We start from the raw sequence: 11,078 nt of genomic DNA on the forward strand, positions 1-11,078 counted from the left end.
AAAAATTAAATTTGCTGACTAAATTTTTGGTCGATAAATATTTAATTACCGCGACTAATTCATTTTGTCGCTAAAATGCTTTGGTCACGAAAAGTGATATTTTCCCGACCAAATATCTTAGTCGCCAATTGACACATTTCGCGACCAAAAAATTTGGTTGCCAATTATCACATTCAACGACCAAAAAGTTTGGTCGCCAATTGTAGCATTCCATGACCAAAAAATTTGGTCGCCATTTGTTACTTTTCGCGACCAAAACTTTTGGTCGGCAAAAGTGAGTTTCCACGACCAAGAGCTGTTTTGGTCGGCAATAGATGTATTTTTTGCGACCAAAACTCATGGTCGGCAATTGTCATTATTTGCGAAAAAAAATTATTTATTTGTCGCGACTAATAAATTGGTCGCCAAAACAGGAAAACAATACACCTGTAATTCCTAATAATTCATTCAATCCATAATAAACCTATAATTTTAAAGCATCATTCAAATTAACTGAACCATTAACATTCGATACAATACATAATTCATTAGCATTCGACACAATACAACTATTCTAAGTTTTCATTCACAAGTCACGTCCATCTAGCATAACAATTTGAAACATAACTATTTGTTATACATGCGCAGCTATCAACAAATAAAACTACTAATATTTGTTATCCATACAATTCCATCCAAAAATATTTAATCCTCCCAAAAATGCTTATACTGCCAAGTAGTCTTGTACAATTTAGCTTCGTAAACTTGTTAAGAAATATGTTGGGGAGGGTGCTCGTCTGGTTCATGAACAGACATGATTAATTCTGGCCTTGAACCCTTTGTTGAAGTTACTCTGTACCCAAACCATGAAAAAAATCAATATCTTTGTTATTGTTCAAAAAGAAAATAACTTAAACAAGGTAAGAACATACCGAAGAAACAGCCCTATTTCCAGCCCGTCGGTCACCATTACCATTAGAGCTAGATTTCCCAACTTTTGATCCACTTTTCAATGATGGCCCAAAATTATGTCACTATGAAACAACACTACCGAAGATAACCTGTTGCTGTACCTGCAAATTTCAGTACACGATGATTAATAAGCTAACAGCCATAACAACCCTGCCAGTAAGATTTTGAAAAAAAGTGAAATACCTGTATCCCCTCCACCTGCTCTTTAAGTGAGATAATGGCTGCAACAACAGGGGGGGTTACTCACTATACATTCAACCATGAAGTGAAACACTTGTAACATGTGCAAAACTAAAAAGGTATAAACTATGTGCAATCAAAGAGACATAAAAATTAGGGGACAAAGTCCAACCACTTTACGATACTATAATCAATATAAAAAGATGAAGTTAACTTGCTGAACCAGTAACGCCAAAGCAAAACATGCAAACTCCTAACAAAACCACAAGCACCGTATATAGACATGTGACACACATCTCCTCTGAACATAGAATTCAATGATAGCATATCTTACAAATACTAATTATTCAGGCACAGTTAACTATCAGGCATAGAATTCATTCAGGCATAGTTATTCAGGCATAGAATTCATTGTCAAATCCTACTCCAACACAAACACATTGTCAAATCCTACTCCAACACAAATACAATTCAATGATTGCTAATTGGAGGTTGAGCAATTATATCAGACACTAATTACTGATGTATGTAGCATAGCTTACAAATGATGAGTTATTGAAGACCTTCAGGATTCAAAAATTAAAAAAAGAATCTTGTTAGGCCAAAAAAAACACACTTCAGGATTCAAAAATTAATTGGACAGGAGCAAAGAAACTGCAAATGATCCAGCCATAAGAGAGAGGCATAACCCCAAGATGACAGGAAGCAATTCCGTGACAAAATAACTTTCCATTTGCATATGCTAAGTTCAAACAAATCAGAAAATTAAAACGCATGCACTCCAACTCTCCACCCCTAATAAGCAAGATCAACTTTGGGTAGTGGCATATTTCACATACAGCAAGTTCAAACTGCAACGGCTTGACTAAATAAACATCTTCAACTGTAGATTTGTAAGCTGTATGATTTCAACTTCAACTGTAGATTTGTAAGCTATAAGGATAAAATTGGCATTACAAATTAACAAAGTGATGACATTATCTTTTTCCATCATTCTCATTGATGGTATGTCAACAGGGGGGGAGGTATATACATAATGTTATGTTAGATATAAGTAAGAGAGGGCATATTTCAAAAACACAAGGAAATGGCTGGAAACCTCAAGGAGGTCAATGTAATTTACTTTACTAATAATGATTAGTAGTCATATTAGATGTGGTAGTGGTACCAACCTGATTGATTAAAAGCCTTGCACACAGTGCATCTGGAAATACTTCAGGATCTTTCTGAGCATCTTTCCTCATTATATCTAGAACTCCACGTGGCAAATATGGCATTTTTTAACATGCAATTGTCAACTAAGGTGATTTAACTCTGTTAATATCTATAAAACCTGAACGAAAAGATATAAGCTTCTTGCATTGTGAAAAAGCTACTTACCTAGCAGCTATTCCTGAGTAAACATCAGCAGGTTTTTCTCCAGCAACCAAATTGACAGCAGTTGCTCCCAACTGAATGAAAAAAATCCATCAGAGAAGCCAGAGATAGGCAACAAAACAGGAAACAAATTTTTTCTTAGCTCCAATGAAATGAAAGATGACATTTCTCTGGCTATATTTCTCCATTTACTTTGATTCTAACTGCTGCTAAATTTCGTAAAAGCAATGAATATTTAACGAATCATAACTACTGGTCTCAGCTTCTTATACAGTTATTAAAAGCTTATGGGATTGTTGATTGATTGGTGAAGTGAACAAAACAACCTATCAAGCATAAGAGAGTGGGTTCAAGTCCTATCATAGCAGAGCGAACGTGTTCGCAACACCCCAAATTTAAAGTGCCAACATAGCATATGAGCCTTTTTTTCCTAAGTTTTCAAGTACTTAATATCTCTGGACTGTCACTTCAGGTAGTCAGGGAACAGGTTATACTAATAAATGGATCGAGTTTGGTTACTCAGGAAGTTATGATGGAGTAGTACCAAATAAGTGGATAGAAATAATTGGCAAATGACATGGAAACCCACAAACTCATACACAAGTAGCTTATTAGCAATCAGGCTTCTTTAGAATGCAGATCTTAAAGAAGAAGAAAATAAACTCATGGATTTACTTACAGTTCTTTCGAGGCCCTTGCGAACTAGTGGATCACATTCAATGACACCATATCTTCTGCCGATGTTCCTGTTGAATAAAAAACACAAAAACCACAATATGAAGTGTTGAAGACTAGCAGGAAGTTTGTCTATCAATAAAACAATGAAAAATGGATATTTACTTTTCTTTCACTACAGTTTTTAATGAGTGTACAAACGCAGGTCGAATATCAGGTGGACCATCAGCTAACTGATCAGCCCGAGGCTGTATATAGGCAGTTTGCAACAGTAATTCAATTAGACGAGTCCCAACCTGAAAAGTAGATGAAGGATTGAACCTTTATATAATTCAGTTGTCACAATTATGGTTGGTGCCTAATTGTCTAGGGCGTAATGATAACATCTTAATAACATCTTACACCTAATTTGGTGGCTCACCTTCTCCAAGTAACTGGTAATAGATTATAGGACCAAAACATGACACTAATAGGCCCAAGTGAGACAATGATAGGCTGTCAAAAGCATAGAAGAGATGGGAGAGGAAGTTGACATAGAGTTTTATTCTTAATAATCTGTTAGGTCTCAGCCAATAATCCTTTGTGAATTTACAAAGGTATATTCTTGACACTGCAGAAATATCTGAACTAGAATTAATTTATAATTGGACTCTACCCTCATTAACATGTACACACTTTTTCAAGAGAACATGTGATAAAGCATATGTCAAAAGAAAAACAAGACAATTTACAAAAGTTTCATAGTCCATACCTGCAAGGCATTTTCATGAAATTCATTGTGCACCTGCCTCAGATGTGATCTTGGCAACTGGGGAAAATAAAAAGCATAAATCACTTACATACCAAACAGGAAAAAGGACCTCAAATACTAGAAGAAAGCTGGCAGTATAAGAGTGTTTGCAACGTCATCACTACCCTTTTATGGCAACATTACCAGTCACAAAAAAAAAAAAATTAGCATAGAGGTTGAAAACATGAAAGTTAATAATGGTGTTTCTGTTGCCCCAAGGAGAATGCATCAATTTTATAAAGTTAATAATCACTTATTGAATAAACATGTATAGATGGATGCACACATGCGTATAAACATGTATATAAACATCACATTATGCTTCTTTTTATCAGGCCTTTTCTTTCTGGTATATATATCTACCAATTCACAAAAATCCTTCTCATAAGAAGATGGGGATGATGTTCTACTATGCTTTACCTGTACATATCAAAAAATGAATAGGAAAGATTACTGCAGGAATGAATAGATGGATGCACACATGCCCACACATGAGTCACCTTAGTTTCAGAAAATTTATAGATATTTATGTATAGAAATTCTGGAATTGAAATACCCAAGGTCTAGAGTCAAAATGCAGAAAAAATCATTAAGTGCTACTTTAAACTTCTTATTAATGCATAAAAATGCAATAAAAGAATAAAAACATACCACTATTCCAGAATCTACCCATGACAAGAGACTTTCCACTATTCCAGACTTGGACACTGCAGGAGAAATATAGACATGAAAAAAATAAACTAGAGTTTTGGTGAAAATAAAACAGGGTTTCGAACTAGACATGAAAAAAAAATCACTAGATATGAAAAAAGGCATAATAAGGGCTATTCTTGAAAAATCACTAGACATGAAAAAAGGCATAATAATGATTAGGTCCACATGCAATCAACACTGAAAAAAAAATCACTAGACATGAAAAAAGGCATTGCTTCTATGAGAAATATAGATATTTGGAACTATTTTATTTTTCTGGTTATAGAACAGGGTTTTGGTGAAAATATTGAGGGCTATTCTTGCATGTAAGCTGTAACTGGCAATAGTAAGTTTGCTATTTTTTTGGTAAGAGAGAAAAAGGAAGGAAAAAAAAAAAAGGATGGCAAGAATCTAGGAATCTTGACCATAATATTTTAGGAATCAGGCCCTTGACGTTAGGCTACATCACAAATGACTCAAACTCAAACCCTAAATGTTTGTACCCTTTTCTTCAATATTACAAGAAAAAATACATAATAATGGGCTGCTGGAGTTTTCCAATCATTAATACGATTAATACTAATAATGGGAAGCTGAATGACTATTGGAAATCTCTCTAATGTTACTAGAAAGATAATTCCTACATTCAACCAGTCAGGACCAATGTTACTAGAAAAATGATTGTTTTGGTATGTGGAATTCTAGTAACCATGGCTAAACCTCAACAAGCAGGTCAATATACCCACTGAGGATATTATATCATGTTTCTCCTACTCAACGCAAATAACTAAATACGGTCTATTGAAAGATGATGGAGAAAAGCTTCACTCTCAAATACCATAAAAGACAGTAGAAGAGAAATCAATAATTGAATGCCAAACCCTGCTGCAAAGCGGGAGTCTTGTGCTGAGTACGACCTTTATTTAATTGACAATAAGCTATGATCTAAATATGAATCAACCACTAATTTTCTTTTTTTCATTATTAATCAAAGTTTTTGGTACTTACTTGTTAGGGCGTCGCATTAAAACGTAATATATTGGATCTTCTGAAGATTCTCCAATTGACAATTTCAGCAATTGCAAAACAATGTAACAACATGTTGTAATGCTGTAAAAAAAACAAGCAACTTCACATCAAATCTGTAACAAAGATCTAGATTTCACTATACATGGTGGCAACTCATTAACATATCTAAATAAAAATTATAAAACTACAGTGTAATCAATTCCTCAAAACATATATTCAGCTGACAGTCAAATAGTTTTTTAATCTGCAAGAAAAACTAGAAGAAAAAATGCACGTAGGAACTTTAACTGTAAAGTATTTGGATAAAATAACAAAGATTTATTAATGCATGTTTAATAGTGAAAATGAAAATGTAATGTCAAATCAATTCAAATTAAAGATAGAAGATTTCTATATTAGCACCATATCAGAACATTTAGCACCATATCAGAACATTTACTAGGGGAAAAAAGGATAGAACATAACATAAAATTGAAACTAATTTCTAATAATTGGAACAAATGGATGACTGAAAAATGCTGAAACAGAAGTGAGCATTTACCTCATCTTGGGGTGTGTTTCTGATTTGGGAAATGAAACGCTGCTTCTTCCTATGAATTTGTTGGACCTATTTAGTCAGTCATAGATCCTTTTGTAAATTTTTTATGTTTTAAATGTAATTTGAAGAACTTATATATGAGGAATCTAGTTGGACAAAACTGGTGTAGTTGGTCAAAACTGGTGTAGTTGGTCAACTTAAGTAAATTTTGTTCCAGTGTCTTTAATCCAGTTTAGTCCCCTAGAGTCTTGCAGACAGATATAAAGACCTGTACTTAATTCTAAACATATAGATAGTATTCATGTACATTCTAGAATAGTCTATTAGAGGAGGTGGGAGTAGTATCTACAATACTCTTAATCCTTTGGGTTTTGGGATATTCTTTGTAAACCTATAGAAGGGGAGGGCCTCATTTGCCCAACCCATCCAAGGAAATCCAAAAGTAATACAAGATCTCTTGCATTCACTTAATGGAGTAAACTGATCCAGTTGGTCCTTATATGATTGCAAATTTTAACATTGCAAAAGTCCAAACTTTTGAATTTACAAAGGTCTAGTTCATGCCCATGCATTATAATCAATAATTTTACATCAGCAATTCAATTACCATGTTTCCATGGACTGCTCACAAGGCCAACAAACAGGCGGTGTTCCTTGCATACACTTGGAAAATAGAAATTGTTTGGACCTAACTTAATCTGTCCCTGGACATGTCTAAGAAAATTTGAACCTCCTATAGGAATGCAGTATCATCTTATCAAAACCAATAGTATTACTCTCATTAAAAAATTACCTAAGCACTGGCACAATAACCAGGCTACCCAGCAAAACAAGCACCTAATTACACTACAAGAAAAAGCATTTTTGCCGACCACTTTTAGCTACCAAAACTAATTTAGTCGCCAAAAGTCACGGAATTGGCTACCAAAAATAATATTAGTCGGCAAAAGTCAACTTTTTAGCTACTAATTTTTTTTAGTAGGGGAATGTTGATTATTGGCTACTAAAAAAAATTTAGTAGCTAAAGATATTACAATTGGCGACTAAAACAATTTTTAGTAGCTAAACATATGACAATTGGCGACTAAATAAAAATTTAGTAGCCGTTGAGGTACCTTTCGGCTACTAAATTGTTTGGTAGCCGAATGAAAATAAAAAAATTAATTTTTAATCTTTCCCGACCAAACTTTTGGTCGCCAAATGTCAAGTTTCGGCGACAAAATTCCTTTTAGTCGCCAAAGACCTACTTTTGGCTACTAAATATTTTGGTAGCCGAATGAAAATAAAAAAATTAATTTTTAATCTTTGCTGACCAAAATTTTGGTCGCCAAATGTTAAGTTTCAGCGACAAAATTCCTTTTAGTCGCCAAAGGCCTACTTTTGGCTACCAAATTTTTTGGTAGCCGAAAGAAAATAAAAAAATTAATTTTTAATCTTTCCCGACCAAAATTTTGGTCGCCAAATGTTAAGTTTCGGCGACAAAATTCCTTTTAGTCGCCAAAGGCCTACTTTTGGCTACCAAATTTTTTGGTAGCCGAATGAAAATAAAAAAATTAATTTTTAATCTTTGCCGACCAAAATTTTGGTCGCCAAATGTTAAGTTTCGGCGACAAAATTCATTTTAGTCGCCAAAGGCCTACTTTTGGCTACTACATTTTTTGGTAGCCGAATGAAAATAAAAAAATTAACAAAATAGTTATTTTATTTTATTAATAACAATACCATTAGTCTCCACTTGAAAATTTGACTAAACAAAATAGTTATTTTATTTTATTTTAATTTTTATTTTTAGGTTGTACACCCACCATCCAAAATTATTAATATCTTATTTTATTTTTTATTATCTAAAAATATTAATTTTTTTTAAAAATTAATTATTAAAATAATAAAAATTTCTTATTTTGTCCTTTTTTTAAATCCATTAATAATACAAACAGAACAATTATGACAATTGATATTTCTAAAAAAATATACTATCAAACAGGGCCGGCCCTGAGTTCGTCGGGGCCTAAGGCGAATTTCGGAAATTGGGGCCCTTTTATATTGAAAAAAAATTCATGAATAAAAACGATAAGTTACAATATTTTTATTTGTTTGTAAGCATAAAAAAATTTACTTACACATATAATCATTAAAATTATAAATAAAACAATTTAATAAAACAAAATTAGAACAAAAAAATTACGAAAAAATTATTCAATTAAAATTGATAAAGACCTAGGTAAAAAAATTTGAGCAAAATTATTTATTCCACTAAAATCTAATAGATAAAGAAGGTAAAAATAAAAAATAAAAAAATAGGGCCCATATATTGTATGTATTATTTTTCTTGAGCCCAAACACGTTTTTTTTTTAATATATATTTTCATTTTAATAAATATGGACCAAACTACACTTATAAATAAATATGGAGTAAATCATACATGGACCCAAAAAAATATTTTGGGGCCCTTTAAATTGATCCTAAAACCAAAAAAAAAAAAAAACATTGAGCCTATAATATTTTACCAAATTTAGGGGCCCTATTTTTTGGCCAAATTTAGGGGCCCTATGTTATATATGTTTATATGTTTTACCAAATTTAGGGGCCCTATTGTTTTTTATTTATTTATTTATATATTTTCATTTTAATAAATATGGGCCAAACACATTTATAAATAAATATGAGCTAAATTATACATGTGCCCAATAAAACATTTGGGGCCCTTTAAATTGATCTTAAAACCAAAAAAAAAAAAGTTGAACCTATAACAATTTTTTAAATTTAGGGCCCTATTTTTGGGCCAAAATATGGGGCCTAAGGCACAAGCCTTACCTGCCTTAGGGCAGGGTCGGCCCTGCTATCAAAAGGTAATTTTAAAAAATTAATATTTTTAAAATGTAATAATTGTATTATAAAAAGAAATTAAATTCTGAAAATAGACTATTATTTTTAATAATTGTAATAATTGGGCCCTCACGCGAAAGGTATGCTAAAATGGGCAACTTGTTATTGGCTGTTTGTCGATAGTTTTACATTGCAAAAATTTAAAGGCATAGTTACAGGTCAGTCTGATGAATTTAATTTTTAATAATAAATTTATTATGTTTAAAAAGTACAATTAAACTATTTATACTTTTTACATCATCATATTTCAATAACACTAATAAATTAAGAATAAATCAAAATTCACAAATAAAAGACAAAATATCCCAATTATTTATCATTTTAATAAATTTTTCAATATTATTACCAGTACTAATGAAATAATCATTTTACAGACACAAAACATATATTTAAAATGTTTTAAAAAAATTTCATTATCAAAACGAGGGCTAAGTGTGTAAAAAAAATTCACAATTGACTTATGAGTAAATAAATCTGATTTGTAAGACTTATTTTTAAATTTATACTTTCTAAATATTTCTAAATTTTGTAATTTTTTTTTTCACAAACTGGGTCATAAAACTCCAATAAAGTAAAAAGTATAAACAATAAATAAAATTAAAAAATATTAATTTAACAAGCCTGATCTATTTTTCACATCTCTAAAAAAATTAGCAGCAAATATTTTCACAAAATTTTTATCTTAATTTGAAATTCCCTCTCAAATTGGGATTCCCCCCAAAATTTTGCCCTAACCCTTCTCCGTTTCTCATCTCACTCTCACACACAACTCCTTCTCATTCCTCACTACAAGAAAAGTGGGTATATGAGACGGAACTATTTGCGACGGCACACTTGCTCGCTCATCACTCTGTCTCTTTGTCGCTCATCACTCTGTCTCTTTCTCTATCTCTTTTCTCTATTCGTCTCTCAATCATATCTCTCTCTCACCACCCATCTTCTCTACTACATTTGCCACTACTGCAAATGCCATTCAACTACCACCACTCTTATCTTTCTCTCTTTTACTCATCACTCTTCTTTCTCTGTCTGTTTGTCTATCTGTCTATGTGTCTTCCGTTCATCTTTCTTCTCTCTATCTCTCTCATTTGTCTTCTTTCTATGTCTCTCTCGCTCATCTCTCTTCTCTCTGTCTCGCTCATCTCTTTTCTCTCTCTGTTTCTCTCGTTCATCTCTCTTTTTCTCTCTCTGTCTCTCTCACTCATCTCTCTTCTCTCTATCTCTCTATTTTTCTATTCTCTCTTTCGTTCATCTCTTTTCGCTATCTTTCTATATATCTCTCTCATCTCTTGTTTCTCTCTATTTTTCTATATGTTTCTCTCTATCTCTTTCTCTCTCTGTCTCTCTGTCTCTCTCTCTATATATCTCTTTCTCTCTTTATCTCTCTCTCACTTATCACTCTTCTCTCTTTCTTTCTCTCTCTGTGTCTGTTTGTTTCTCTCACTCTTCTCTCTCTCTCTCTCTCACTTATCACTCTTCTCTCTTTCTTTCTCTCTTTGTGTCTATTTTTTATTTTTCATTGACTACAGAAAATTAATTTTTATGTTAATGGAAAATATTTTTCATTAAAATATATATTACCCCTATTTCTACAAAATATATAATACCTTTTATTTTTTTCCATTCCCGCTCCCCCCTTTATTTTTTTCCCATTCCCCCCGCCCCCCCGGCAAAAAAAAAAAAAAACCCTAATCTCACCCAGTCTGTCTCTCGCTCTCTCTCTAGTCTGAGCTCGTGAAACCCTCTCACCGATCTCTTCCTCGCCCTCTCACATGCATATACTTTTAAAAAGTACAATTAAACTATTTATACTTTTTACATCATCATATTTCAATAACACTAATAAATTAAGAATAAATCAAAATTCACAAATAAAAGACAAAATATCCCAATTATTTATCATTTTAATAAATTTTTCAATATTATTACTAGTACTAATGAAATAATCATTTTACAGA

At 32.3% G+C, this 11,078-nt stretch overlaps 2 long non-coding RNA genes across 2 annotated transcripts; both read right to left on the minus strand.

Moving 5' to 3' along the window:
* Positions 1–2,301: 2,301 nt before the first annotated feature.
* On the minus strand, positions 2,302–3,542 carry LOC114313586 (uncharacterized). Its single transcript, XR_014334493.1, has 4 exons — positions 3,349–3,542; positions 3,188–3,254; positions 2,512–2,582; positions 2,302–2,429 (listed from the first exon to the last, which is right to left on the minus strand). It is a non-coding gene; the product is annotated as an uncharacterized LOC114313586 (long non-coding RNA).
* A 1,049-nt stretch (positions 3,543–4,591) lies between these two features.
* Positions 4,592–6,308, minus strand: LOC145794935 (uncharacterized). Its single transcript, XR_014334899.1, has 3 exons — positions 6,237–6,308; positions 5,675–5,776; positions 4,592–4,680 (listed from the first exon to the last, which is right to left on the minus strand). It is a non-coding gene; the product is annotated as an uncharacterized LOC145794935 (long non-coding RNA).
* Positions 6,309–11,078: the final 4,770 nt, after the last annotated feature.

Source organism: Camellia sinensis, chromosome 7 (genome assembly GCF_055761805.1).
Source record: "Camellia sinensis isolate YWXY chromosome 7, ASM5576180v1, whole genome shotgun sequence".
Classification (NCBI taxonomy): Eukaryota; Viridiplantae; Streptophyta; class Magnoliopsida; order Ericales; family Theaceae; genus Camellia; species Camellia sinensis.